The following is a 19,360-nucleotide window of genomic DNA, read 5'->3' on the forward strand; positions in this document are numbered from 1 at the left end:
CTCATATGAAAAATGAGTGCCATTTCCTCATCATTATCAAATTCATCTTTCACAGCAATGTAGACAATTTCATCTTCTTCTTCATCATTATAATCATTAGAATCTTTAGCCATAAAACATGTTTTCTTACCTTTATCCTTGAATGATTTGAATTTTTTTTTTCCATTTCATTTGTGATCTATCTTTTCATCTTTATTCTGCTTGTTTGGACACCTAGTAGAAATATTACCAACTTCTTCAAATGAAAAATAGATTAGCGGTACTTTACCTTTGTATTTTCCTCTACCTCTAGAATATTTTCTTGCTAGAAGGGCTTCAATTACTTCAAGATCATTTTTTGAACTTTGGTTTGATTCATCTTCACTTTCTGACTAAGAATTCTTTTTGCCTTTCTCCTTGAGTGAAAGTTTGGCTTCAAATGCTGATTCAATGTTTTTGGAAGCTGGAACATAGTTATCAAAGTTGTCCAGTTCAAATGTAGTCAATCTTCCAAGTATAGCCTCTAGATTTATCTTGTGATTTGCTTCACATCTTCTTTCGTGAATTGCAGAAACTCTGATTGCATAAATGGGAAGTAGAGTTCTGAGAACTTTAATTATAACTATCTCTTCACTGATATCTCCTCCAGAGGCTTTGATTGCAATGACACATGCTTTAACTCTTTCAACATATTTTGCAATGTTTTCATCCTCTCTCATCCTCATTTGATCAAATTGTCCTCTCAAACTTTCTACTTTGGCTCTTCTAACATTATCATCTCTTCCATAGATCTCTTTCATTTTTTCCCACATTTCAAAGGAAGATTTGTAGTCCTTGATATCATCAAATTCTTCATAACTCAGAGCAGATGCTATATCTATCATCATAATGTTGTGAGTCTTCATTTCAGCAGTATCATTGACAGATAGTGTACCAGCTGGTTCTACATATTTTTCATCAAGGTATTTTAGTCTTGTATCTCGAATAGAAGCTAGATGAAGTCTCATCAACCCTTGCCATGCTGAGAAGTTATTCCTATTAAGCCTTGGAATTTTCCTCTTGTAAAACATCCTGATCTTTGGCATAGATCCTTGAAATATTTCCTGTAAGCACCAAAGGATCTGATACCAATTGTTGAAAATAGAGATGGAGTAACTTAGAGGGGAGGGGTGAATCAGTTACCACAAAAATAAATCCACAAATCCTTGGATGTCTTAAAATAAAGTTGTTGCTGAGACTCAGTAACCACACAAATAAATGCAGAAACTTGATAGATGTTTTGTTAACTTATTAAGCATTTAAAGTGGTTAACATGCATGCATAATGAAATTGAACACAAGAGACACTAGATTTAATGTGGAAATCCAATTTGGGAAAAACCACCAAGTAACTATTTACCAATTTTCACTCTTTTGATGTGAGCCCTATTAGGAGCCAACACTGTTAAAGATTACAAAACACATTGTTAGGTGTGACCCTGTTAGAGGATTTAATCACCCTGTTAGAAGTGGCCTTGTCAGAGCTCTTTAAAATAATTGAACTGAATTGTCACCTTGTCAGAGGATTTACAAAATGGCTATCAAACCAACTCTGTTAAGAGGTTTTGAATCACTATTACAATGATTAGAAAGCAATAATGAAGTGATCTGAAATATATGCAACTTATCTTTGCTGAATACAGATCTCTGGTCTGCTTCGCTAGATCCTCATTGATAGAACACAACTTTGCAGCTTCATAAAGATATCTAATCATTCTCAACATTCATTGATATATCCACTTATTCATACATTCGCACTCTTATGCATCCACACTCTTACATCTTATGAATTCACAACTTGACCTTTCATACATACCTTTCAGATTATGAAGTCGGCTCAATTACAAGTTACAACAACTGAAAAACATTAAATTAGTCAGCTCCACAAGACAATTAAACTTAATTCTTTAGAACAATAAAATTCTTTGTTGCCCAACCCAGCTTGGTGACCATTGCTCCAGAATAGTATCCCCAGTGTTAACCAAGTGAAGCTCGGTAAACATTGCAAACCTTGAAACTTTCTTCGGAGATCCAGTTAACTCGGTAAACATTGACCTTCCTTCATTTACCAAGTGATCTTGGTAAAAGCCCACCTTCCTTCACTTACCGAGTGAGCTCGGTAAAAGCTAACTTTCTCTTTGATGATCGAGTGAACTCGGTAGACATTGAACTTAGCAAACATTGACTTTCCCTTTGTTAACCTTGGGAGCTTGGTTAACATTAACTTTTTGCTACAAGATCCTTTGATGCCCGAGTGAGCTCGGTAAGAGCTAACTTATTGTGTAATGTTTAGGAATGTTCAGTAAACACTGTAAATTGCTTTTTCAACTGTCTGAGCTTAGTAGACTCTGTCTGATGGCTGATATGACATTTGTGTAACATTAAAGACAATACACAATTAACAATTGTATCCAACACTTATATCTATCTCATTATTACAATAGGCCAAAAACCTTGGATTTCTCAAAATATATTCAAATGAAGAAGAACATTCTTTCTATTCCTTAAAATTTCCACGACTATCTATAATACTAGGAATAAAATTCAATATCCTTATAGCAATTATTTTCATTTTCACTTTATTCCATTGCAACTTCCCTATAAAAAACCCATGCAACTCCCTTACCTTATTTATCATTTTTCTAGTATTAATGATTACCATCTTGGAAAATCCTTTTTCTAGGGTGGTAGAGGGAAAAAATTATCAAAAAATTGAGCATAGGGCCCCCAAGTTGTGAATAGAGGGGATAAAAGGTCTAATGTTTCTGAGCACTTATATTTAACTCCTTCAAGGCTAATGTAACTATAGTGCATAATTTGTGAAAGAATCTAAAGGGCACCAATTTTGTGCATAAGGAAATTCTAAATTGTCTTTATTTCCACTTCCTTAGCACAATCCAATTCATTAATATGCATATGTTAGGCTTCTCCAACAATTGCAATGTAAGCTTTAGTTTAAGTGTCATGATATTTTAACTCTATAACAGGTCTATTCACAACCCTTAGGCTCCTTATTTATTCCTCCATGTTAGCTATCTTATTTTCTAGGACATAATTCCTATTTAAATCTTCTTCATATCTTTGTCTAGCATCAATGGATATGCTATAATTTGTATACAATTGTTTTTGTAATGTATTGATCTTGCTCTTCCCCATTAATGATGTTATATTCACCAAATTGTGGATTTGGTCACTAGATAGAGTGGAAACATTCCAAAAATTTACATTTCCCTAGGGGGAATCCTTTATCTCCATTAGATTTGGTTTATCATCATCTAGAGCAATTCTCCATACTCACATTTTCTTACTATATTAAAACTAGCCCCCTGTAGCTCACTAGTGATATTAGTCTCTTTAAAAGAGACTAATTTTTCTTATTCCCAACTAGGAAAAAGTAGCATTCTACTTCTCATTACTAATGTTCTTTCTTCCTCAATTGTGAGATTCTCACTATTTGGATCATAATCCTATAACCTTTGAACTAATTTTTTAATTTTCTTAGGTGAATCTCCATGTTGCAACTATAAGGCAAGTTTCTTCTATTTCACTTTATTAAGGAATGACTTAAATTCATCAAAATTTACAAACTGGTCATCCTTTGTGAATTATTCTACCTAAATTATTCTCTCATCCAACATTTGAATCTACAATTCAGTCATGTTGTGGATCCTTTCATGATCACTTACTTGTTTTGTTAGAAAATTGTGTATAATTGTATCAAGGAACTTTGATTCTCGAGGAATAATTTGCAATGCCTTTCCTCTAACCTTATAAGGGATATGAATCATCTTTAGCTTCTCCTTTCCCTTGGCCTATGAAGAGGTCTCTAGTTTATCATCCTTGATCTCCACCATTATAACATCCTCCTACTAAGGGGATGTGGTCTCTTCTCTATCTCTAAACTCTACAGTACTTGTGTCATCAATTCATCAAAATTGCCCAGGCACCTATTGTGATGCAAGAGCATCGAGCTTGGATTTTGATGGAGTTATTATTTTCATAGTTATGGATATGTTTGAGATACATTGGGGAATTTTTCCTCATTATTACATAGAAATTGGATGGATTGAGTTGAAGTTTGAGCTATTTTTACCTTGGTACTAGAACTATGTTTTTTTGGTTTCTGGGTGCCTATTTCAAGCCTTGTAACAAATTTTCCACAATCAGTTAGAGGTTGAACACTTTGATGATTAAATATCACATAGGTTACCATCTATGATCCAACGCACAAATTCTAATTCATTATTAGTTGGGAGATATGACAATTCTCCTATAGTAATGATTTTTGGTAGTTTGCACAATAGGTTGTTGTACGTGACTTTCAAGATGGATGCATAGATATTCTTAAGGAATTAGATTTTTCACATTTAAGGGGTTGTAGAGGACATAAATTAATAACTATTTTTCAAAGCACAAGTTATAATTAATTAGAGCTAGGATGCATCACAAATTTTCTCTGATATCAATTTTTGGGTATTTAATTGCTATTGTAGGCTGACTTGTGGCATTTAATTTATGTATGGTTATTTAATTTGTGTTATAGGTCCACTTGTGGCTTATATAAGTATAATTAGGGGTTGTTTAAAGTATTTTATTCATTCATTCATGGGATTGAATCATTCTTTAAAGGAGGAGTAAGTGTGGAGTGTAGCTGAAGGCTGAATTTTCCTGAGTCTATGGATAGAGCACTGAATGTGAGGTAATTTACAATAGGATTGTGATGGAGTTATGAATGAGTGGATATATTATTAAATGTGAGGTAGTATATACTTGGATCTTGGATCAATTTTGAGAAGAGCTAGTAGTTGTGGCTTGGAAAAAAAGGAGATTGCTTTAAGGGATTGTGAGCACAAGTTTAAATTTCCTTGGTGGTTTCTTCTAGATTGTTGTTATGTTATAGATTTGGGCTAGCTAGGACACTATTTAGGTTGGATCTTGAGAGGTCTTGTAGAACTATTATTGTAATTTCTTTGTCTTTTTCCATAACCAAGAAGGCCTTACAGCCTGGCATATTACATGTAATAGTTATTTTATGAATAAATTATTTTAATTTGGTATCAAACCTTGCATTCTTGTTGCATTGTTGATTCTTGCTATTATGTTTCCATTATTTTTTTATTTACTAGGGGCTAGGAAATATCCTTTGGGGATTCTCCTACCTTTTACTACATCAGATCATATCAAAGTGAAGGTTGTTCCTAAGTGTGTAGAAAGATTGCTGAAGTTTTGGTAGTTTGCACCAAGACTTGGGTTGGAGAAGTAGATCTAAGTTAATCTTGATATGATGATAACTTTTCCTTATAGAGTCCTAGATATCTTTGTTGTGAGGTGGAAAATCATGGATTTGTCTTGTAATTATAGAGTGATTGTAGATGGATCAATGGATGCAAAGATAGAAGACTGATCTTGTTGAGACATGATCATAGAGATTTTGTGGATTGCAGATCCATGATCCTAGACTTGTGATGTGGGTCCTAATTATTCATGGGAGGTGTTAGATTGTGATACAACTTGCAAATAATTCACTTGTCAAAAAGAGTGTAGGAAGGATTTTTTATAGAGGGTTTACAAAGATCTTGGGAGATGGCTCCAAGAGGATTGGACCCTAAGATGATTGCAAATATCCATGATATAATGGAAAGGAGGATTAATGAGACAATAGCTTAGGTGGATGTTATTGTGGATGCTACCTTTTCTAAAAGAGTTGAGAAAAAAAAGAAAGAAGTTTTATACTACTAGAGTTGTAGTCTACCAATCTAGAAGAGAGTTATTTGGCTAGTTAAGAGACTATTTTATGAGAGAAGATGGCATAGCAAGATTGAGGTGGAAGAGGTTGGTTCCATTGATCAGTTTATGGAGTCTAATATAGAGCATGTAGAGTAGCTACATGTTGTTGATAAAGATATTCCTAACTTTGTTAATGCTAGGATAAAGGCTGATTTTTATAATCAGTTGGTTGGGTTTGACATGGAAATTGCGAATCACTTGGTCATGGATGATTCGATTATTGTTGGTGATGAGTTGTGTATTGTTGAGCATCTTGTTGTGAGTTTTTCATATGTTGATGGAGATCTACATAGTGCTACCAATGTGGAGTTTGTTACTATTAGTGTGTATTTTGTTTCTACTGGTGGGGATTCACTAGTTTTTGATGTGGATAAGGGTTTGCTACTAAAGCATTATATTTAGTTTGTTCTTGGATGTGAGCATGTTGATTAGGTAATTGATATATGTTTGATTTTTATGTTTTAATGGATGAAGCATAGATGGTTGGTTTTCAAATTTTTTCTATTGGCTTTGATGAAGTGGAAGCCTTTGGTGAAAATGAAGTTGGTTGTAGATCTTTCTTTGGGCATCAAAGTATGGGACATACTTTTCTATTTACCTAGGGAGTTTGATGTAGGAGCATTGCGGTTTAATTTAGGTGGAGTTATGAATTTCATAGTTAAGGATGTTTCGGAGATATATTTGGAAACCTTTCCTCATGATTGCATAGAGATTGGATGGATTGAGTTGAAGTTTGAGTTGTTTTCACCTTGTTGGTGGAATTGTATTTTTCTGGTTTCTGGATGCCTATTGTGAGCTATGTAATTAATTTTTCACAATGAGTTAGAGATTATCCACTTTAGGGATTGAAGAGGGCCCAGATTACTATCCAAAATCCAAATTCATAAGTTCTAATTCATTATAAGTTGGGAGATATGGTAATTCTCCTACAATATCAATTTTTGGAAGTTTGCATGATAAGTTGTTGTACATGACTTTCAAGATGGATACATAGATATTCTTAAGGAATGAAGCTTTATGAATTTTAGGCGATATAGAAGACCTAAATTAATGCCTATGATTCAAAATTCAAGTTCTAATTCAATTATGGATAGGAGATGTCATGATTTTCCTTGGATATCAATTTTTGGGCATTTAATTGCTATTGCAGGCCAACTTGTGGCATTTAATTTATGTATGGGTATTTAATTTTTGTTCTAGACCAACTTATAGCTTAGATTGGTATAAATAGGGGTTTTGGTGGATTATTTTATTCATTCATTCATTAGAGTGAATTATTCTTCAGAGGACGAGTAAGTGTGGAGAGTAATTGCAGCTTAGAAACAAGGAGATTTCTTAGAGAGCTTGTGAGCACAAGTTTATATTTCCTTGATGGTTTCTTCTAGATTACTATTATGTTAGAAATCTGGGCTAGCTGGGATAGTGTTTTGGTTGGGTCTTGAGAGATCTTGTAGAGCTAGTATTGTATTTTCTTTGTATTTCTGTATAATTGAGAAGGCCTTTCAGCCCAACATATTGCATGTAATAGTTATTTTATGAATTAATTATTTTAATTTGGTATCAAACCTTGCATTCTTGTTTCATTTTTGCTTCTTGCTATTGTGTTTCTACTATTTGGTTATTTTCTGGGGGCTAGGACATATCCTTTGGGGATTCTCCTAACTTGCATTGCATCAAATGGTATTAGAGTGAAGGTTGCTCCTAAGTGTGTAGACAAATTACTAAAGTTGTGGCAGTTTGCATGAGGACTTGGGTTGGAGAAGTAGATCTGCGTTGATCTTGATTTGGTGGTGGATTTTCTTTCTAGAGTCCTAGATCTCTTGGTTGTGAGATGGCAGATCATGGTTCTAACTTGTAATTTTAGAGGGCTTGCAAATGGATCAATGGATGTGAAGATGGAAGACTAATCTTGTTGAGACATGATCATAGAGAGTTTGTGGATTGTAGATCCATGGTCCTAGACTTGTGATGTGGTTCTTGATTTTTCATGCAAGGTGGCAAGTTGTGATCTAACTTGCAAACAATTCTCTTTTAACAAGGAGCATAGGAAGGATTTTTTCTAGAGGGTTTACAAAGATACTAGGAGATGACTCCAAGAGGATTGTACCCTAAAATGATTGTGAATATCCATGATATAATGGAAAGGAGGATTAATGAGACAATAGCCTAGGTGGACACTATTGTGGATGCTACCTTTTCTAAAAGAGTTGAGAAACCAAAGAAAGAATTTTTATTCTACTGGATTTGGAGTCTAACAATTTGGAAGAGAGCTATTTGGCCTGTTACGAAACTTCGTCATTAGAGAAGATGGCATAGCGAGGTTGAGGTGGAAGAGGTTGGTTTTGTTGATCAATTTGTGGAGTCTGATAGAAAACCTAGAAAGTAGCTAGAGGTTTTTGTTGAAGATATTCCTAACCTTGTTGATTTTATGATAGAGGTTGATTTTCATGATTAGTTGGTTGGGTTTGACATGGAAATTGCAGAGCACTTGGTCATGGTTGATCCAGTTGTTGTTAGTGATGAGTTATGTTTTGCAGAGCATCTTTTTGTGAGCAATGATATTTTTGGGGTTGTGAGTTTGGAATGTGTTGACAGATATCTACATAGTGCTAATAATGTGGAGTTTGTTACTATTGATGTGGATTTTGTTGCTACTAGTGGGGATTCACTAGTTGCTGATGTGGATGAGGGCTTGTTGTTGAAGTATTATGTTCAATTTCTTCTGAGGTGTGAGCATTTTTATTGTGTAGCTGATATGTATTTTATTTTGATGTTTTAGAGGATGAAGTATAGATTGTTGATTTTTAGATTTTTTCTATTGGCTTTGATGAAGTGGAAGCCTTTGGTAAAAATGAAGTTGGTTGTAGATCTTTCTTTGGGCATCAAAGTATGGGACATACATTTCTATTTACTTGGGGAGTCTGATGTAGGAGCATCAAGCTTGGATTTTGGTTTAGTTATGATTTTAATAGTTAGTGATGTGTTGGATATACATTGGGGAACCTTTCCTCATGATTTCATAGAGATTGGATGGATTGAGTTGAAGTTTGAGCTATTTTTACCTTATTAGTGGAACTATAATTTTTTAGTTTTTTGGTGCCTATTGTGAGCCATGTAACTAATTTTCCATAATTAGTTAGAGGATTCAAACTTCATGGATTGAAGAGGGCCTAGATTAATATCTATGATCCAAGATACAAGTTCTAATTCATTACTAGTTGGGAGATATGACAATTCTCATACAATATCAATTTTTGGCAGTTTGCATGACAAGATGTGCTACGTGACTTTTATGATAAATAGTTCTTAAGGAATCAGACTTTGTGTATTTAAGGGGTTGTAAAGGACCATATTTAATACCTGTAGTTCAAATTTCTAGTTTTAATTCAACTGGAGCTAGGAGATATCTCAATTTTTCTTGGATATCAATTTTTGGGCATTTAATTATTGTTGTAGGCTGACTTGTGGCATTTAATTTATGTATGGGTATTTAATTTGTGTTCTAGGCTGACTTGTAGCTTATATTGGTATAAGTAGTGGTTTTGGTGGAGTCTCTTATAGTGAGGCGGTTTATAGTAGGATTGTGATGGAGTTATGAATGAATGGATAGAGCACCAAATGTGAGGTATTCTACACTTAGATCTTGGATCTAGTTTGAGAAGAAGTAGTAGCTATAACTTGGAAAACAAGGAAATTGTTTTGAGGGCTTGTGAGCACAAGTTTAGATTTCCTTGGTGGTTTCTTCTAGATTGCTATTATATTATAGATTTGGGTTAGCTGGGACAGTGTTTGGGTTGGATCTTAAGAGATATTGTAGAAATATTATTTTAATTGATTTGTATTTGGTTGTAACAAGGAAGGCTTTACAACTTGGCACATTGCATGTAATAGTTATTTTATGAATAAATTATTGTAATTTGGTATCAGATCTTGCATTATTACTTCTTCTTGTTGTGTTTCCACTATGTGATTATATAGCTAGGGGCTAGGAAATCTCCTTTAGGGATCCTCTTGCCTTGTGCTACATCATATTATACCTATCAAGGTATCACACATCATGGTGGAAACCCTTGAATGATGGGTCTATGTCCCTCATGGATTCTTCTATCTTCATTATCCTACTCTAACTCTGAGTCCTCTCCCTACATACATCTATTTTTAGAAAATCATGATGTAATCTTCTTCTAAAATTGGTTTTCTACAAGAAAGAGCATACTTCCATCATTTTTTTGAGAGCATTCCTCACCAATTCATTTGGATCATAGGTTCTAGCTAGGGCAGAGGGAAGTTTAAATTTAGATAAACACTAATATATCTCTTTTGTGTCATCCTTCCCTATAAGAAAATCATCTATCTTTGTGTTTTTGGCTACAAAAGAGCCTTTCCTAATAACAGAGCCTAGATACTCTCTATTCATCATTAGAAATTTCTAGAAGAATTCTAACTGGTCTAATCTTTGAGGAACATGTCCTCATTTGGGCAAGTAGATGGTCTAATTAACATCCTTACCCTCTTTGGTACTCTCTCATTTATATCCATTAACATATTCATGATTAGAAATACAAAATCAGTATAGAAAGCAATAGTATTAGCATAAGGATAAAACCTTTGCTAGAAGTGAGTTCATAATTGCATAGGTAGGGTTTCTCCATTATCCTCAGTGGACTTGATAAAATTTGGATTGATGTGCTCTATATTCTTGAAAAGGATAATCTGCATCAATAGTGAATAATGGAAAAACCTAAAGTTTTTTATGTCTCCCTTTTAAGCTACCTCAATTTCTTCATGCATTCTATCAATGATGTATTCCACAAAGTCATAATAGACATTATGATTTGGATCTTGGATATCCAATGCCATGATATATTCATAACCTAGGGTATTCATAGTGTCATCAACTCCTAGTACCTTTACAATCCTAAAAATGGTATATCTGAAATATTCTTCTTGGGTAACTCCCCCTTTTCCTTCTTTGATTTGGGAATGTGCATCCTCATGAAAGTTCTAGTATAGAAACTCTTGGAAGTCTTGAAGGTCTTGTTCATTTTTATTTCTCATTTTTCTTTTTGAATGGTCATCCTAGGTCAAAAATTAACCAAAGTTTTCCCTATCCAATCTACAAAGAATGCTCATATCCTTTTTGTAGAAGACCTTGGTTGTTGGATTGCAAGACTTGATTAGCACCTTCACCAAATCAACATCAATTATCACTCTGGCACTATCAATTTTTCCATATTTCTAATCCACGTGTTACAAATTGGTGATTTTTCATACCTATTTTGATAAAAATGCTAGAACAATTCATTTCTACATACAAAGTTGCTAACTTGCATACAAGGTTTCCAACTTTGGTTTTTCCTATTCTATGGCCTATGAAGATTCTTCCACATAAACTTGAGATATTATCTTTCCCTCTTCCTATGCCATGTTCACTACAACTCAAGATCTTAGAACAATTTGTCAATACTAGCTCTAACAAAACTATAAGTTTCTATAAATTCTTGGCACTCAAACTCTTATTTCTAAGCTTATGAAAAATACTATAACTCAAGAATCTATTATGCCATCTTATTGTTGGAGGGAATGCAATAGAGCAATATTTATGTCTCTTAATGCCATAGTGTGTAAGAAATCTCCAATCTACAAAAGTGTTGAGAAACAACATGTATAGCCATCCCTTTAATTCTTTTATGAACTTTTGATAGGACATAACCTCTAAAGCCATAATGAGGCTTCCAATAGTCATGTCTCACTTAACATTTCTTGCTCATGACCCAACAACGAAAACATTTTACTTCTTCTTGCTACTTTATGGTCTATCCTCTATTGCTAGTGACTGACCATGCGACCAAACAATTACAATTTCTTATCATCATTTTAACTTTGATCGCATGGTTTCTACATTATGTCAACATCTAAACTTAACATTAGTGACCTTGCAATCACAACAATTTTATGAAGTTGTGACCACACACACAGTTGTCCTTTTTAAACCATCACTCTCACAATTGGGTGATCAACATATTCATATTTGAATTCAATGGTATCACATGGTTGCTATCAAATTCTATTTCATACTTACTAACTATACGACCAAGGAATCAAGCCTTTCAAACTATCCTCACTAGGTCACTACCTACTTTTCTTATTAGTTAGCTAACATCACGACTATGTAATTTAGAATCTCTTTAACCATTTCATATAGTCACTGTTAAAAACTTTTACTCTTTACCTTACCTTGCAATCATGCAAACAATAATAATCCTTTTGAATAGTGGGCCATCACCACATCTCACCCTATTTTTATCTTTCTAATATTAAAACACCTTCAAAATTTTATAATGAAAAAGAGACAACCCTTGATTATCTTTAATTTGATGGCCCTAGAAAAATTTATCTTGTTGTCCATGCTATTACCTTTTACCAATCATAAACTATCTTTATGCCACATTATTTTAACAGCAAACTACCACATCACTAGGCCCAATCCATATGGTGGCATTTCACACCCCTGCAACCTAAACCCATGGTCTTGATCTAACTCTGGTAACTTTGCAATCCATAACAATTTTTCATTTCATAATTCAAACCTAAGGTTAGAAAAAACCTCATGAAAACTAGTGACTAAAGAATGTTTAAAAGCCTTTAAACCTCATCACGTAGTCATGAACAATTATAAACTTTTGTTATCCTTGTGCCCGACCATGCTACCGAAGGAATCTCCTAGTCATTTCCAAAGTTTGACATAATATATTACTAAAATGACTGCAAGATCAAAGCAATCTCAAATGCTTCTCTCAATTGTAGTTAGGGAAAAACTAAACCACCAACCCACTATAACTCATTGATCAAAGGGAAAAATTTGCTTCACTGGGTTGCACCTTTTGTTGCTGTAGTTTGATAAGGACCCTCAACCCTGTGACTAATTGTAGTTCGATGGTCACAAAATTAAAATACATGAGCCCCTATTAGAAACAAGAAATTTTATCATAAAATTCTATTCTTAGAGGTATTTGAAATTTTAAAATTTGAATGGCATGGGACTAGAAACAAGGGTTTTCCTAGGGTAAAGCATTTTCATGAAAATCTCAAAGGAACCCTAGGGTTCTAGCATAGATAATAAATTCCAAAATAAGGATTTTTCCAAAGGATAAAAACATACAATAACTAATCTAAAATGCACAATGGCTTAGAAAAATTTAATAATATAATTTGGATAAAAAGCCTCTTTGAAAATGAGGGCTAATAGTAGCTCTATCTAGGCATGATGGATAACTTGTATCCATGCAAGAATGCAGAATTTTTGGTAGAAGCAAACCACACACAATAGCTTGAGTCAAAATCTTCAATACTATATAGAAATATACACATCTATACAAAGGTGAAAGTCATATGCATAGGAATTTCACAAATTTACAAGGATATGCAAACCTAACTATCATTCATGGAAAATAAAATACCTTCAACAGAAGTATTTCTTCAAGAATTTTTCGTGAACTAGCAATTCAAGAAAGATTCCTAGCAATTTATTAGTGAAGTATGAGTCATCACCCCAAGTTGAATCAACCAGATATGGACCAAGCCATATAGGATCAAAGTTTCCATGTTTTCCCTTATCTTCCATCTATGCATTCCACATTAGGATAAGATCATCTAGTTCAAACTTTCTTTCCATTGCCTTTCTATTATACAAATGATTTATCTTTAATTACAACTTTTTGTTTCTTACAGAGGCTTCCTTTCTTAATTCAGTCAGCCCAAATAACTCATCCATCCTTTCCTTCATATCATCAATGATATCTTCATCATACATTTGGATGTAATTATACAAGCCTATGAGGTTTTTCTAAGGTATTCTAGCCTAGATTCCATAAACAAAGTCAAAAGGTGAAACACTTGTTGCCTTCTCCATTGCCACTTTATCAATGTAGAATGAAAAGTGCAATTTTGAATCCCATTCTTTCTTGTTGTCTTCCAAAGTTCTCTTTATGACCTTCAACAAGCTCTTTTTTGTGGACTAAACTTGTCCATTTCCTTGTGGGTGATAGGATGATGAAGTTGACCTAGTATTACCATACTTTTCACTGAATTAAATAAATTCTTCAGATCTAAAACACATGACATTGTCAGTCACAATATATTTAGGACATCCAAACCTTGAAATTATATTATTTAGTATAAAATTATTTATCACTTTACTAGTGGAATTTCTTGTGGGAATGGCCTCCACCCATTTTTTAAAGTAATCAAGAGCCACCAAAATCCAAGAGTAGCCTGTACTAGACTTGTTTGATATTGCACCTATAAAATCCATCTCCCATTGATGAATTAAGGGTTCCTAGACTTCTACTAATTTCAATGGAGTGTTCCCAAAGAACTTTAGCTTTCTTTGAAATCTTTGATAAGAATCACATTTTCTAACTAGGACTTGGGCATCTTTAAACAAACTATGCCACCAAAATCCTACTCTCATAATCTTGTGGATAGTAGTCTTTTCCATATAATGCCCATGGGGGCCACATACTCTAGAATGCATCTCATTTAGTACTCTTTCAGATTCTATTTTATCAATGCATTTCAATAGTATCCCTTCAATGTTTCTCCAACATAGATTAGCATTTATAATAATGTACCTAACTAAATGTAACTTTATTTTCCTCCTTTGATTATGGGTCAAGTGAAGTGGAGCCTACATATGTTGTAAGTAGTATATTACATATTTATATCAGTCACATTGATCCATATTACATGTATCAGAACTGAACTCCTTGTCTATAGTATTTATTTGATTAGTATCTAGATTTGATTGGGCCATTAATTTAGCTAATCCTTGACCTCTTAAAAATTTGGTAATCTAGATATCTATATTGAATTCTTGCATTTTTTGATCCATCCAAACCTTCTATCAAATAGCTCTTGCTGAGAAAAAGTATCATTTACTACTGCACTAGGTGTAAAGGCAATAACAATAATGCCCACTAGGTAACACCTAAAATCCTTGACAACTTTAACAATTTCATATGCTTGTTTCTCATTAAATTCATACTTAATTTATGTTGGCTAAAGAGACTTGCTAAAAAATGCTATAGGTTGTTCATGTCCATCTTTATTTTTTTGTAATAGGACAATAACAATAGTATGTAAAGATGCAAAGGAGAAAATATGCATGGGATTTCCATAGTTTGGGGTTATAAGGACTAGTGCATTCATAATAGTAGTCTTAATTTATTGGAAAGAAATAGTAGGTTCACCTTCCCAATTGATAGTTGCTCCCATTTTGAGCATTTTGGAAATTGTTTTGCTGATTTTAGCAAAGTTTGTCACAAATATCCTTATGAAATTTACTTGTCCAAAGAACTATTGTATACCCTTGACATTCTTGGACTTTGGTTTTGTTACTCTCTTAGGGTCAATCTTTACCCCATCTTTAGACACTATATGACCCAACAACTTTTGCATCTGTTACCCAAAAGGCACATTTCTTAAGGAAACATCATATTCTAATGCCTTGATAAAAATATTTTCCAAATGTTTGCAATGGTCTTTAGCTTTTTTGAATATGTAGATAGATCATCTTGATATACAACCATGAGCTTGTCAATATATTCATTAAAAGCTACATCCATGGCCCTCTAAAATGTTGCCCCTGCATTGATTAAACCAAAGGGTATTCTTACATACATGTAGGTCCCCCAAGGAGTGGTGAAAGCTATCTTGGACTATTCCTTCTCATCAACAAGGACCTAGTTGTATCCTTTGAAACCATCCATCATTGACATCAATTCTGATCCAGTGACTTGCTACAACATGGCTTCCATGTTGGGAATCCCACAATTGTCTTTCAATGAGGCAATGTTCAAGTTTCTAAAATTCACACAAAGCCTACTGTCACCATCCTTCTTTCTAACTGGTACCAAGTTAGACACCCATGAAGAATGCATAGTTGGCTTTATTATCCCCCCATGCCAAATTAGAATATAATTTGTCTCTTTATTCACAAAATACATTTAAAAAGTAGTCCACTAACCTCAAATATGTTACAATGTTGATTAAAAGTTGAAATAGTGTAAAAAATAGTTGATTATAGTACTTCCAACACCTTGAAATCTATGTTTCTATCATAAAAAAAGAGTAGAATAGAGTCCAAAATAGAGAATGTGGGCCTATCATAATAGTCACATTGTCAGGTTGCTTTAATTTTTTTGTATTCACATAGTGTGATCAAACTATAGTGCATATGCACTATGTGAATAGACATTTTCCTTTCTTCCTCTCTATCATATCCCATATAGATCTTCCTACCCCCTTCTCTTTCCATCCTATTGCATTCTCTCTCACTCTCTCTCTCCATCCTATCTTGTACTCTCACTCTTCCTATCTTGTACTCTCTTCCTCTCCATCCTACCCCTGAGTGAGCTTCCTACACCTTTTATGCATCTTTTTTCCCATCAATCACTCTCTCCATCATATCCTCTCTCCCTCTTTTCTTGTCCATCATATCATCTCTCTCTTAGTACCTCTCTCTCTCACTTACTCTCTCTCATATCCACTCTTCCTCTTGTTATCCCCAACTCTTTCTCTCTCTCTACATCTCTTTATACTATTAATTTTTTACCTCTCTCTTCCTATCACCTTCACTACCTCCCTCCCTCTCTTTTAGCTAATCACACTATTGTTTACATAGTTTGCATGTGTATTAGCATGTATGCACTATAGCATATACACATTTTGTAATGAATTCAAATTCACTAAGCCTTAGGATTGGATTTGGATTGGATATCCAACCCAAATGATTGGTTATTTCAAACTAGTCTCAAATGTGATTTGTAGCAAGCATATAAAAAAAAGGCATGATTTTTCTTTTGTGCTCTCCAATAGGTTTCTTCGTGCTTGAATATCGATAAAGTCATGGTATATGATGTTGTAGATCTTTGTGTTATCTATGTAACAATATTATTTATTTTGATTTTAGACTATTTTAATCATTTAAACAATAATTTATTTTCAATTTCTATTGATTTTAGCTCCATTTGATTTTGCAACAAGTTATTTTTTTATAAACTAGACTCTATTCCACACACTTTCAAAAAAGTTTTGATTTTTTATTAGTTCACAATGAATTTTAGGGGGAGCAGACATATATTTCACATTTTTGAGATGTGTTCGCTAACAAAATTTGTTAAAAAATAATATACATTTAAAAATTACCTTTAAAATATGGGATAAACTACATGGTGCTAGCTAACTTCTTACTAGAGCAATTAAAGAATTCCCCCAAAAAATAGAATTTTAGGGGGACCACACTTTGCACTATGTTATGTTTTCACTTTAAAAAGTAGTATGAATTTCTATGGTCCCCTTTTTTAGGGCCTTAAAATCCGCATTTAGAAAAAAAAAAAAGTTTAGAAACTAGATTCGGAGGACTACAACTTTTGTTTTAGTCCTATCTAGATATTCTTTGTGTAACTATCGTCAAATTCTCATTCAAGTTTATAAATTATTGATTTCAACATAAAAGAGGCATCTTATACCCTCTTTTAGTACCAAAACTTTGTGCACTTACCCTCTGGGTGATAGTTTATAGAATATTCCTACAAATCATTGTAATGAAGGCATCCATGTGGGTTTTCATATTGTGATTCTTAATTTTTGTAATTTTGCACATAAGATAATAATAAGAAGCCCATATTTTTTTCTCAAAAATTGTTGTTGTTTCTCTATTTTTGTTTATGTGTTTGTAGTATTAAGGGGAAAACCCTTGAGCAAGTGGTATACAATTAGGAGTGCATAAATGTGTAAATATATAACTAACTATGAGGTAGTTTGTATTGGAAATGTAATCACAAGCAAGTGACTGGAGGCCGGGGGAATTAGGAACTAATGAAAATTTTCTCTGCTAGAATACTTCATCTCTACTTCTTTAGATTATCTAATCTAAATACATGCATGAACATAAATCAATAAATGAATCAACACCATAACACTTTGACACAAGATATGGTAACCCAAAAACCCTCCAAGTAGAAGGTAAAACTAGGGTGGCGATAAAACTCACAATGCCTCACTACTACAGCAATAAAGTTTGTCTATTAGGGCTTCCAATTGATCACTTCCAGTGATCTACTCTGTTAGGAGTATAAAGAACTATTAGGTCTACCTTGTTAAAGAATTTTAGAATACAATGAAGTATCTATCCAATTAAGAGATTTAGTAGAAGACTGTTAGATCCACCTAGCTAAAGGATTTGACTAATACACCTATTAGGATGAATAAAAAAGATGATCTCTACTTTGGAACATGATTTTTTGAATTAGATCCTTTAACTAATATGATCACTTGACTATTATGGATGCATCTCTTCTCTATATTTTATACTACCTTGTAGCTTGATGACATACTCTACTCCATATTTTCTCCTTGTCTTCATATATGTCTCATATTACTCTTCTTTCATATTCTATACCTTTTCTTCATATCTCACACTTCGAAAAATTAATTTTCCTTCCTTATATATCCCTCAATCAATAAACTCACATCAAGTCAACTTCCATAATAGATATCTTCATAAAAATCACTATACCTTTAAGTTGTCTCAAGTACTAATGCTAAAGAAATACAATGCATTTGATCATATGTTAATGCTTAAGAAATATACTGAGCTTGGGTGATACTATTTCTCAACTAGGGCTAGATGATTAAATAGCATTATGAAACTCAGGTGATGTAGGAGCTCAGTTCACATAGTGGACTTGACTAACATTGTGAACTTGGTTCGCACATAAATCTTGTTTCCCACTAATAATACTGAAAGAATAAGTTTATACTATGATCTTGATTAGTATAGTATACCTTCAGCTACTTGGTCTATGCTAAGATATTCTCTATGGTGGAAAGGACAATTGCAGTATTAAATGACCTTCTTGGATAGCTTAAATAGTGTGTCACTAATTGAGAATATGTGTTTTCATAGGGTCAATAATCTCCCCCTTTGGCACTAGTGGCAAAAACACTTATCTTGAGTAGTTTTATTTATAAAAAAATTCTCTTAATCAAAACATTTCTATCAAAATCCCCCTTTGTATGTGCTTGGTTCTATAACTCAATTTGAATTCAAAACTATAGCTTAGTTAGAACTTATCTAAATTTGTAATTTTTGAAATTATTTTTGTTTGGCTAATCATCTGATCTATATCATATACATATTTCTCTATACATTTCCCCACATACATATTTCTCTATACATTTTGTCATATACATATTTCCCCCTTGATTATATACATATTATGATTTCCCCATTTTTTAATTACAAATACCAAAAACATATACTTATAAGGTAATACAAAATGTGTGAGGAAATCATTATGCACTGTAATGAAATAACTTGCACAATAGAAGAAATTATATGAAATATTATACTTGATAATAGTTGAGAGTAAAAGGCCACTTCAAGGGGGAAACCTCCAAATATCTCCAATGAGAACACACTTCCCAATATGATGATGAAATAAGACTCACAACCTCCTATATATACTTAATTATGATTAGGTTGAATAGAC

This window comes from Cupressus sempervirens, chromosome 11, assembly GCF_028749045.1.
Source record: "Cupressus sempervirens isolate cs-2001-9-10 chromosome 11, ASM2874904v1, whole genome shotgun sequence".
Lineage (NCBI taxonomy): Eukaryota > Viridiplantae > Streptophyta > Pinopsida > Cupressales > Cupressaceae > Cupressus > Cupressus sempervirens.